Source organism: Haliaeetus albicilla, chromosome 9 (assembly GCF_947461875.1).
Source record: "Haliaeetus albicilla chromosome 9, bHalAlb1.1, whole genome shotgun sequence".
Classification (NCBI taxonomy): Eukaryota; Metazoa; Chordata; class Aves; order Accipitriformes; family Accipitridae; genus Haliaeetus; species Haliaeetus albicilla.
Window position 1 is genome coordinate 39,612,918 of NC_091491.1, and position 12,080 is coordinate 39,624,997.

At 36.3% G+C, this 12,080-nt stretch overlaps 1 long non-coding RNA gene across 1 annotated transcript; it reads left to right on the plus strand.

Moving 5' to 3' along the window:
* Nucleotides 1–3,544: 3,544 nt before the first annotated feature.
* LOC138686697 (uncharacterized) lies at nucleotides 3,545–10,800 on the plus strand. Its single transcript, XR_011325991.1, has 3 exons — nucleotides 3,545–3,756; nucleotides 7,357–7,510; nucleotides 10,550–10,800. It is a non-coding gene; the product is annotated as an uncharacterized lncRNA (long non-coding RNA).
* The last annotated feature ends 1,280 nt before the right edge of the window (nucleotides 10,801–12,080 follow it).

Below are 12,080 nucleotides of genomic sequence, written 5' to 3' on the forward strand. Positions count from 1 at the left end.
TGCTTTACTCTGTGTGTGTCTCGGTGCTGTTCATATGAGTTGAATGTGGGTGTGACTGTGGGCATAACACACACCTGTGTCTTACATGTTCTTTGAACTCGGCCTTTAAACTTTCTCCAGGGACTTCTCCAAGAGAGTCAAAGCTTCATTTCTTTCTGAACTGGGACAATGTTTATGTCGGAACTAGGTGCTTAGGTGTTTGGCTTCTGAACATGTAGAAGAACCTATACGTAGGTGCTAATGAAGAACTGTATTGCAAAAGAACCTGTTGGTTTTTTTTATTGCTTCAAGACCAACCTTCCTTTGCAGAAAAGATGGTCTTGTTTATTTTTGGTGTCTGAGGTATAGGATGTTGGACATTATGTGGAATATAGGTGGTCTGGATTTCAGTGTGTCCTACAATGCAAGATGTTGGCAATGATTGTTTGTAATCATGTGCCAAGTTAGAACTAGAGAGTTAGAAAAAAAACTGATAAAAAATGAACAAACTTGTCTGTGATAACACCTGGGTTGATAGTGCTAAAGAATTTAGGTTAATAAGCTTTGCCTGCTGTGTTACCTAGTTTTAATCCAAATTCTTGTGTGTTCGGTGAATACACCGCTGAGTTTCAGAGTCCCTTCTTCAGGCACCAAAACAGGTTAAGAAACCCCAAGAACATTCTGCTAAATGTATTAGGCCATATTCATTGATATGCTCTGGCTACTTTGTGCTGCTCCGGTGATGCAAAGCAGCCATAAACCTGGATTAGTGCAGTGGAGCAGTGGGAGACTTCAGTAAAGAAACAGGATGATGTACCTGTAGTTTGATGTGATATTTGTTCTTCTCTGAGACTTGTATCTAACATATATTAATTGACCAACTTAATAAAATTATAATCTAATGCAGTTCAATTCTCCCAGGAGTCATGAATATAATGAAATTATGATTTTTTTTTTTTTAAGAGGCATGGACTGTATCTAGGGGTAAGTTTTATTCTGTTTTACTTAGTTATTGCTCATAGTCTTAAAGGACCTGCCATTAGCCATGAAAAATGAAAATGTCATAATTGGTATCTGCATACTTTTGCCCAGACAGGCAGGAGATGAGAGAACAAGAATAAGCATTTGCTACGTATCCATGGAAAGGAGGAATAAGGTTTATTCTGACTGTTGGTTAAAAAGTTGTATTCATTTAGACTCAAAAGGGTATAAAGCAAGAAAAGAGTTAGCTCTCAAAGTTTGAGGTCAACCTTAAGGTCTGTGATCACCACCTTTGACTAAATTAGGAAGGTAGTAGGACTATCTTGTCTTGCAGTATTAGACTGTCACAATGCCTACCCTGAAATAGTGAGCAGCTGACATTAAACAGATAGTAAAATGGAAAGCTTTATTTCTAAACTCTTAAAATTATATATAGAGCCCATTCTAAGAAGAAAATGGAGTATGCATTGCAGAAGAAAGATAAGGCTAGTCTTACTTCTCCCCAGTACAATGCAATGTTTTATACCATCATTTTCTCCTTATTATATTTTATTTGCACTCTATTTCAGCATAATGAACTAAATCTTGGGGGACATAAACATTTCAGAAGTGGCTAATAACCAAATTCTCTTGTTTGAAACACAGCATAAGTTAAGTAAACGGAGCCAAAGTAGTTATTCTTTTGTTTTATTTATATGTGTAACTATCAACCCTACTTTCACAGTTATGCACTTTCTTTTTGTCCAAAGAACAAACCATTAATAGAAGACAGAATTTCATAACTTCAACTACAGAGTAAATGCATGACCCCAGTCTCTCTTGCTTCTATTCTTTGATTGCTTTCCAGTACAAAATTGATGGTATCTCAGATTAAACTTCCTGAGCATTAGAATCAAGCCCACAGTGAAGAATTTAACAACTTCCCTCATATCACACTGAAGCAAGTATATGTAGTCTCACGTATGCACCCTTCCCCTTTTTTTATTGAGTTTTGGAAAAATACCGAGTCTTTGAATTTGCATAATTTAAAGGCAATCTGCATAGAAATTAAGATTAATTACTCTGTTTCTTATGCTACGTTTATTCTTCTTGACTAACTACTAGGTCAGATTCGATGTTGAGCTCTTCAGAGCTGGGTTTTGAGAAGCTGACATGTACGATCTAGCACTGTCTGTAACTTTTTATATTCATTCTTTTTCTCTTTGTATTCAAAGCATCACTTAGAGCTTGTTTATATGCATTCCTGTACCTCTTTAAATTAAGGTGTAATTTAAAATCAGTTTCATTAAACTAGTCCAATAGGCTGTGCAGCCACTCTTATTTCAGCATAAACTAAGTTTATTTCAGGTTAGTGTAAATCATCTAGGAACACTGTTAGTTTAAAATGTAATAATCCATTAAATTAGAGTACAATTGAAGATGTCCTCACAGGATTTTGTGCTGGTATGTGCTCACTTAAATTAGCTAGAGCAAGTTTATGTGTACACAAGGAATTAGAAATGAAATCAAGCACCTACTATCATAAATTCCATCACCTGGGACCAGTCAATAGTTCAGAGGAATCAGTATTCAGGGAAAGGAGAGTGAGGAAAACAGAGCCTTTCGCTTTGCCCGACCAGTGCAAGTGGTCATGGTGTATAGGAGGACTAAATCTTTGTAAGCTGTTTTTCTCCTCACTGCTTTAGGCGTGGTGTAGTCAGTAAAAGTGTCTGAGTAGGTTTAACAGCAATGACTTGTAATGCTGGTTAGGATTGCACCAGTCCTGCAAAAAGCAGGGTAGTGTTATTACCTGTAGCAGAGTGCTTCTCTCCCCTAGATAGACTGCTGCCTGCACCTGAATTTGTTCTTTCAACTCTAACTGGTGTCATCATTGCATGTCATTGCGTTGGCTGGTGTCAAGATACCCAGAGATGCTCTAGAAGTTTCTATCTTCCCAGAAGTTTCCTCCGGATTTTTCGCACTGGCTCATAGCCAGACTGCTGTCCTGCCTACCCCATCCTGAGCTGTCTGCCAGGCAAGGGCAGCCGTGTGTTTGCTGGGTTCCCATGCCGTTAGCTTGAGACCTAGGGCCAGGAAGAAAGAATAGTATGCTTTTTGTGGTTCAGCTAGTAAATTTTATGTGCTTGATTTTTTCATAGCTCAGTCCATCTCTCTCTATTTGCGGATACAATGGGGAGAGTGGATGGAGAGGGGGAGTAATACTAGGAGTGGGGTTTTTGCATGAGGAATGAGCTGTGTTTTGTTGCTCTTCTGCAGGATTTTTAAGAGGGAAATATGCAGGTGCAAAATGGTAAAAATAACCTACGCTCTATATCTGGAAAGTTTATAACACCATCTGTGCTTTGGCACAGCTCTCATCAGCAGAGAAATATTGGGCTGCTTCCCTACTACTAGTGATTTCTTTTACTGAGTTGCCGCTTTAAAAAAAAATAATAATTGTGTGTTCAGTAATATTTACTGAATTTTTTACTAAAATTTTCTTTTGTAACTTGAAATGAATGTATGAAAGATGCATTTTTGGGGCCTGTATTTTTCTTCCACCTAATTTAAGTTGAAATTATTCTTTTATTTTAGCTGAACTGCAAAGACGAAAGAGGGACAGAGGAAGGGGCAGTGTCTTTAGCCTATAATTGAGGTTCCAGCACCTGATTTGATACTTACGGAGCTCTACAGAATGCCCAGCAGTAAAGAATTGCTCTGGGAGTGCTGTGGCAGTGATTCCCTCCCCAGCAGGAATGCCCTCACCCATTTTAACTTCATTCTTTCCATCGCAAAATTAGAGCGGGGATGGGGAAGGTAAATGTTCATATCTCGAGCTGGCATCACTGAAGCACTGTCCTCTTAAAAGCAGTAATAAAGACAACCAGAGTAGATGTTGTTGTCTTATGCTTACAGCAGGTAATACGCACCAAACCTCAGCTGTCATCATGAGGGCAGCTGCTTGGTGTCATATTGATATTAAACAAGCAGGAGCTAAAGGAAATACTAAATGTTTTGTTTGGTTTGGGTTGGGTTTTTTATTTTAAATTTCTCATGGTTCCATGTCAGCATCAGTGAGGATACTCAAACAGCTTTTTCCTAAATTTTTTTTTTTGTGCTGTGAAAAAACAGAAGAGGCATTTAGGCTTCAGTCACTCCCACTGCTTATGTGCTGAGTGTGATTTGCATCAGAATAGGTATTTTTCCTTTTTATCTATAAATTCATTTACATAATATTCATCAGTATGCAAGCTGGGACCTGACTTGTACTGGTAAAAGGATTGCTGATATGTGGAGAGATACCTCATTTTTTTAGTTTATTGTTCAGGCAACAAGTATATGAAGGTACAGCTTGCTGATTAAATAATAAACACATTGTGAGTTACAAAGTCTTTATCATATATAAGAATGGCTTTATTAAATTTGTACCTTGATGGAGTATTATTTGGTCATCTGCACCACCAAAGTTTATTGGAATAAGAGACTTTTTCTTTTTTTTTCTTTTTTTTTTTTTTTTTTAAAAAGGAAGCCAGCATCAATTTCAATATAAAATTGAATCAAGGTTCTTGATGCACAAACTCACAAATTTTGGGAATACATGAATGTAAGCCCCATCTACATTTTATATCTCCCAGCTGCCTTAGAAAAATAAGCATTAAAAAAAAAAGTAAAGTAAAACATTTAACATATAGTGTATAGTTCATGGCAGATTCTAGAAAAGGGGACACTTGAATCTAGCAGTTTCTGAATTCATGCAGGATTTGTCTGAGGTGAGTTAAAGCACTTTGTGACCAAGCAAGTAGATCTGCAAGGATCCACTGGCTTGGTCAGAACGGAAACATGATGAAGGTGGGATACCAAATGACTCAGTTTGACCTGAGGTGCTTACTGTCAGCAAAATGTTTGCTAAGAATGCTCTGGTGGGTTTAATATTGCTAAATCATTAAGTACAAAGGAAAGTCAAGTTGCTTTTGTACTTAAGTTGCCTGAAGAAAAATGCTGTGTTAGGTTAATTTTGGAACTTTTGTGAACTTTGAATATATCGTAGCTGGAAATCCAAATAGTTTTTTGTTGTTTTTTTTGTGTTTGTTTTTTTTGTTGTTTTTTTTTTTTAAATAGGAGTTTACTGCCAGATTGGCTGTCTGCCTTCTGTTTCATTGGCTTCTTTTGCTTTTAATTTCAAGATGTAAATAGCTCTCAAATGTTTACAGCTCCTCAAGGAGAATGTACTTCGGTGTTATATATCTTCAGGGGCCTCTGCTGTTTTAAGGAGACCTTATTGAGCTAAACTGTCTTTTACTGTTCAGTTGTGTGTAGCTTTTGAATTTTTATTTATTATTTTTGTGGCACCTTCAATGTAGTTTGAACTGCTAGACGGAAAAGATGGTATCTTTGTGTGCTCTCCCTTGTAGGCACTGATTCTGAAAACCTTTAAGTGTTCACTTAACATAGCCGGCTGTTGTCTTAACCCAATAGCTTGTCTGTGAGTGAGTAAGCACTAGCTTGTGTAGAAGATACTAAGGACGTGTCTTAAGGTAGAGAAAATATAAAATCGTTTATACATACTTGGTATGTAGAGGTCTTGGTTTTTACATTTCACTTGATTAGATAGTGCACTTGAATTTGCTGTAGGTTATATGTATGCATATATTTTGGCAAGATGATTGCTAGCTGTACAAGAAGAAAAACATATATTGTGTTCAGTACTGTGATTACAATCTGAATATGACCTGTGAGTCACACTTAACATGGTTTCTATTTGTATGTAAAACCCAATAAAAATAAAACGTGGAGTCCAAGCTCAAGCTTCTGAATGCTGTGAAAGCGAGATGGGCTCTTTTTGCACTGTAATCCATGCTCTCTCATTTGAGCCTTTAAGTGATGCACCTCCTGCTTTTGTTCATTTGTTTCTGAGAGAGAAAAGGCAAACTCAAAATTTACAAACACTATGGACTGATTGCTGCTCTTTACGTGGTGTAATCCTGGGAACACCACAGACAAGTGCGACCAGGATTGTGGGCCCTATTCCAAAAGATAAAAAAAGGAAGTGGTTGGGTTTGTTTTGTTTTGTTTTGTTTTCTCCCTTTTCTCGCTGCTGAAGACAATAGGGAAATATGTGGCAGGACAGATTATCCAGAACAGTTTGTTCTTTCTACTTCTTAATTTCATTTTTCTACAACGTACTGTAAAAAACAGAAAGTACCATTCCTGCCTCAGAATGCAGAAGGCCATGAAACTAACGTCCTGAGGAAGCAATGAAACGGGAGGCTGTGGTTCTCTCAGGGATTACAAAGTGAGACCTGAACTTGAAATCCTCACATAAATGAGATGTGCTTCATGGCACATTTAAACTTCTGGTACTTTAACCCCCTCCCTACCAAAACACAAGAAATTCCTTGGCTACATAGTAGAGCAGCAAGTTATACAGGATGATATTGGCACCAGTCAAATGTTTTGACTTAGTACTGAATTTTTTCCCTCATCTTATTTAGATTTGGGGACATTGAATTTAAAGAACCATTTCTTTTTAAAAACAACAATATGTACTCACCACTGTTTTGCTGCTAATGGATTAAATGCTGATTTAATTCTAGTGCACATTTATCTATAACTTACTCTTGCTGAACTTTGCAACAGTCTAATGTAATTCTTTCTTAATAATGGTGTTCTGTGTATATATTTTACATTTTCTCATTAACATTGTCTGTCTGTGGTTTTTTCCATCTTGTGTGAGAATCGTTTAGACCTGGTAGACTTTGTAGAGCTATGGAAAAAAAATTTATGAGGAAAATTCATTTATTTTTATGTGGGATTCCGCTCCTCTCCTGTCTTCTCTTCTTACCTGGACCTCTGTGGAAGTAACATGAAAATAATGTGGGAGTGAGCGTGACCCTTCAGTGATGTTAAATAACCAGAACATCTCCAAGATCTCTTTTTATGAATTTTTGCTTTCAGTGTTCCCTGTTGTCTAAAAATGTTTGCACATTTGTAATGTTAATAAGGGAACATCATGGATGGAATGGAAACAAGTTACAGTTTTCCATCTCTGTTCGGTCTGTCTCCTAATTCTAACTGTCTATTAGGACATCCGTGGCTAATTCTAAGTTGCCCCAGAGAGGTAATACAACTTACAGAAGACAGTGAACTTTTAGAAATACTGGAAAGGGTCATGGACGTAAAGCTGTAAGGTTTTTCTGTTTTGTTTTATACAATGTTTAAGCCAGACAAGTATATTAGAGGTTTGGGCTACTTGCTCACCTGGAGTTTATGACTTGGCTTTAACCCAATTCATCTAGTTAAAAGCTCGTCTTGGGTTATATCTTCATATTTCAGTTAGACAATAGTGCTGCTTGGTAAGGTTTTATTGGTGCACAACAGACGTGGACTAAAGAAGAACTCCGGTTTCCACAAATGCAGGAACCAGAGAGATTCCATTTCCCTTCTGAATGTCACATCGGGCTGGATGGATGATTGGATTCTGCCAAACTTGAGAGTGATGTATCTCTGTCTGGACGTGTCACTGGATAACCAGCTGGAAAGCACCACCAGTGTTGTATGATAGAGTCAAAAGGTAATTATTGGTTTTTTTAGTTCTTTTACGTGGTTTCATAGAGGATGAATTTCACTAAATGTTTCATTTTTGACTGTAATGAAGAAGCACCCAAATTCCTAGTAGCTCCATTTCTAAAGTGCTATTGTTCTCATCTCTTGATTAGTATGTTCTGGTGCAAACTCATTTTCACATTGGCACTGCAAGACAATGTAGAAGAAGCAGCTCTGCTGTAATTTGAAGGCATTGCCAGAAAATGGTAGGTTTTTACTATAGGTCTCACACTTTCAAATGCTAGCTATTTGGAGACTGACTGAAAGCCAATTTTACAATCATCTTGCCTTTCACTGAACACCTGACTCGATCCAGAAAATGGAACTGCTTAAGGAAAGCTTCAGATTTAGAATTCCATTATTTTTCTGGACTTGCATCTCCATTGTGATCAACCGTGTCTTCCCTTGAATGTATGTAGTCATTTGCTTTGTTTCTGTGCTTTATCAGGAATGAATGCAGGTGCACTCCGGTTCAAAGTATGGTATGTGTGACCACATCATGTAGTAACTTGCATCATGTAGGTGTAACCCCCTCTCATTTTTGTAGCTGAATTATTTTCAGTTAGAACTTTACTTTTCTTAGAAACATTGTGCCCGTGTTGTTGTTATGAATGCTTAATAGAAATCATAGTTATTTAAAGATACTGTCAACCAGACCATTCCCATTTACCATGCAAGCCTCAGGATAAAATAATCAAGCTTTTTTTTAAGCTGTTTTTTTGTTTAAAGTCATGATGTACTTACATAATTCATAACTAAGGTAGTTTGTTGTTTGCTTTGCAGAGTTCAAAAGCTATTTTAAGATCTGTCTTGTCCTGCTGTGTTTTGGTTTTGTTTGTTTCTTTGTTTTTTGAATCGGGTATGCATTTCAAGACTTCTACTTGTCAAGTTTTGTCTTTGTTGCTGTTCTGGTCAAGCTGCTTATTTTTGCAAAATAGCTGATACCTGGTTGATTTATTAGATGTGCTGTCAGCTTAACTAACTTTTCTATTAACTAGTCACGTGTTAAATTTATTTGACAGTGTTGATGAAAGTGGGAAAATGGAAGTGATTCCGTCCATTCATGTCAATTGCTACAGTAGGGAGAGCTGAATTGAGGCTTACAGGATAGTTTTTGTCCCCTTAATATGAAAATGTCTTTCTATCACACAGCTAAGCTGTAAGAATTTAGACATCTCAGAGCAGTGCTGGGGTGTGTGCATATGTATCTCTGTGTGTATATATATAGTCTGTTTGGGCAGGTAGTAAATAAAGGCAGGACTGTGAGTTATTTGATCAAAGAGAGAACTGGATGATGTACTAGCAAGCAGATGTACCCAGTTGTGGGTATAAGGTGAAAAAATCTTAGTGGAACTTAGTCAAAACAATGAATTCAGTTTTAGCTGAGCCCTACAAGCAGGAATGAGGAGAAAAGCCCAGTTCCTTATGCTAGATCCAAACTCTGAACTGGCTGCCAGAGCCACACTCTGGAAGGATTTACGTGCCAAGCTGCCTATGCTGAACTGAAAAATCTCCAGTATTTGCCTGGGCTCTCTTAAAGCACATCATTAAACCTCTCCTTATTGAGAAAATAGCAGCTGAACATGCACTAGAAAATGCTAATTGGGCACTGCATTATCATGGTTTGAGCTATAGAGAGGCATCAATACGATACGCCAAACCAAGTGAATTATATAATTAGACTCCACAGTTCAGTCAGGACAACAGGCATCTTTTTTATTAGAAAATTTGGCTGAATCAATGAAACAGGCAGTTCAATCAACAGATTATGAATCTCAATCCCCAAGGTATATGGAAAAGCAACTACTGCTTTAATGTATGCAATCTGATCATGAAAGTACAGAAATGTTTATTGAACTGGTAAAGTATGTACTTGAAAATGGAATGACTTCTGTCTTAAATGGTATCTCGTAACACGAAGGTCAATAAAACACTTATGCCGTATGAATCCTAAAGATGATTGTGTATCTCTGAGCTGTTTTCTAGCTGGTTTATGTTCTCAAGTTGGTGCAGACAACTATACAGAAAAAACACCAAAGACTATCATTTAAGTAAATTTGTTTTCATCTCAGCATGATAAATTAAATCCTTTTGAAGATATTATGTACTTGAATACATTTAAAGGGCAAGAAGGTCTTATCAACTATTTTGGAAGAGTGTGAGGTTGGAAATGCGGATAAGATTTAATTTATATTTAATTTGTATTGTATATTTATTTTGTATATATATTTAACTTGTAATGTATATTTATTTTGTATGTCATATTAACTTTGGATTTAATTTTGTCAAGAACCAAGGAAGACAAGTATCACACACTTTTTTTATACCTGTATTAGCAGCTGAGAGACAGAATTCTCTGATGGACTTGCAACTGGCAGTCTGAAGACATAGCTCTTCTCAGTTCTGCTGGTTATAGTGTGTTTTGTGAAATCTGTTGGCAAGGTCGTTCTCTCTGCTTTCTTCCACTTTTTTTTTCCTGATCTTTTAGAGTTTCTGGCCTTGGCTACAGCACTTTTTTTTATGTGTGAGAAATCCAGGAGGAATTGTAATATGAATAATGATTTATCAGTTAAATATGAGTTGTTATAAACAGTTGTTCAGCAAAGGAGTGTTCATTGTGTTATCTAAAGCTTCCTTTAGCAATGGTATTTGGAATGGTTTCTCTATGGCATTTTACAGTATGTTCACTGATCAGAAGGATTTTGAAATGGCTAATGCCTTCCCATACAATATGTGTGGTTATGCACTATTAATCCATGCTACAAAATTGGTGAGATATTAAGTTTATTTTTTACAGCAGTTGAATACAAATAATTTTCACTTGTGAATGGAATTTATTCTCACTCTACAGGGGTTTTTTACATAGCAAAAAGTTTTTCTAGACTTCTTATACACTTATAATAATTGTAGTGGAAAAAATACAGAATTAATAATCTGGAAACAATTAATGTCAAAAGAAATCAAATAATAACCATAGTTCTTCATATTTTGTCTTGTTTCTGTACAGGAGCTGAAATCTGCAACTTTTAAATATGCATCTAAAGATGTCCATTGCTAATTTTGTCATGTGTAGGATGGACTGAGAAAATGAACAAGCATTTGGGCTGTACAGTCTCTCTCTCTCATTAATATGTTTTGGCTTCTGGGATGATTTACTCAGAGGATGTATCAAGATAAGTGTTGCAATATATTTACGTTGACAAAAAACAGTGTCAAGAAAATTACTTTTATATATATACACATATATATACACACACAAAAAAATACCTATGCATGAAAACTGTAAATTGCATATATTGGTTTGAGTTAGTGACATATATAAGGATTACACGTGTATGTGTATAAGGCAGGCATGTGTGTCTGTAAATATATATTACTCCTGAAAAGCTTTAAAAAGCTTCTTACCTCTCATTCTTACCTCAATTCCCAGTATGCCTCTTCCATCTCAGTGTCTTAGTTTCTTGCCTGTTAGCTTAATTTTCTAAGTATAAGAGACCTCCACATTCTGGCAAAATAGTAGGCAAAGCAATGAAACTCCATAAACACCACTGTTTCCTTCACTCCAATATTTTTAAAAATTATCTCCTGCAGTAGACTCCCAGATTGAGACTAGGTCATTAATTCTCATGGCAATTACATCCTAAAAACCCCCACAAGAGTAACCATGAATAAACAATTTTTTGAAAGTAGTGTGCATGTAAATTATGATTCCTCACCTCGGCAAGTCCCTGCTCTGTTACTCTTTCATTTGAAAAGCTATTTTAAACAGGTTTTAACCTCCTATCATTTGCCACTTCCCAGTAAGTCTATGAAGTACAGAAGAACAGACATATAGGAGGATTTTTCTGTCTTGCCCAACTGAGTTCCTAATTCAGATATGGATGGGAAGTAAAGATATAATGATGTGTTTGACTGTTAAGTCTTATTTTTTTAGTATTTTTGGGGAAGCAGGGGTCATCCAAGATCTTGATCCCTCACCTTCTAAAGCTTAGGAAAAGAGGAAAGGAAGTGCAGATCATGAAGGGAATCAACAAATAGCACTCTTTTAATGTCTCAGCAAAATGTTCTCTTAATAACATGATTGTTAATAAATTATGAGAAGTGTGGGGATTTTTATTTTTTAGACTTCCTGTTCCAAGGAGTCTTGGAAAGCCTCTTTTTGAAACAAACAAGAAAGTGTTGTGCAGTATGGCTGAGGGTCCAGTTTCTTACAAGCAAACTGATACAGGACTATGGGATATTTTTGCTAAGTTTTTGCAATGAATACCTGTAGAAATTTAATGCTTCATTAATATTAGATTTTGAAAATGGCTCCAGAAATAGATTTAAAATTAAAGGTAATATCATTCTGAAAGTTCAAATATTATGAGAGCCGCTCTGTAGATGTTGCCATAAACTCAGTATTCATATTGGAGTTTCATACTGTTATTGCTGTTTCTAGGTGAATGAATATAATAGCAAAAATAGGGAATTATTTAAATCACTTTAAGATTGCTAAATATTTATCCTAGAGACAAACTGAGCATTAAACTGAAAGG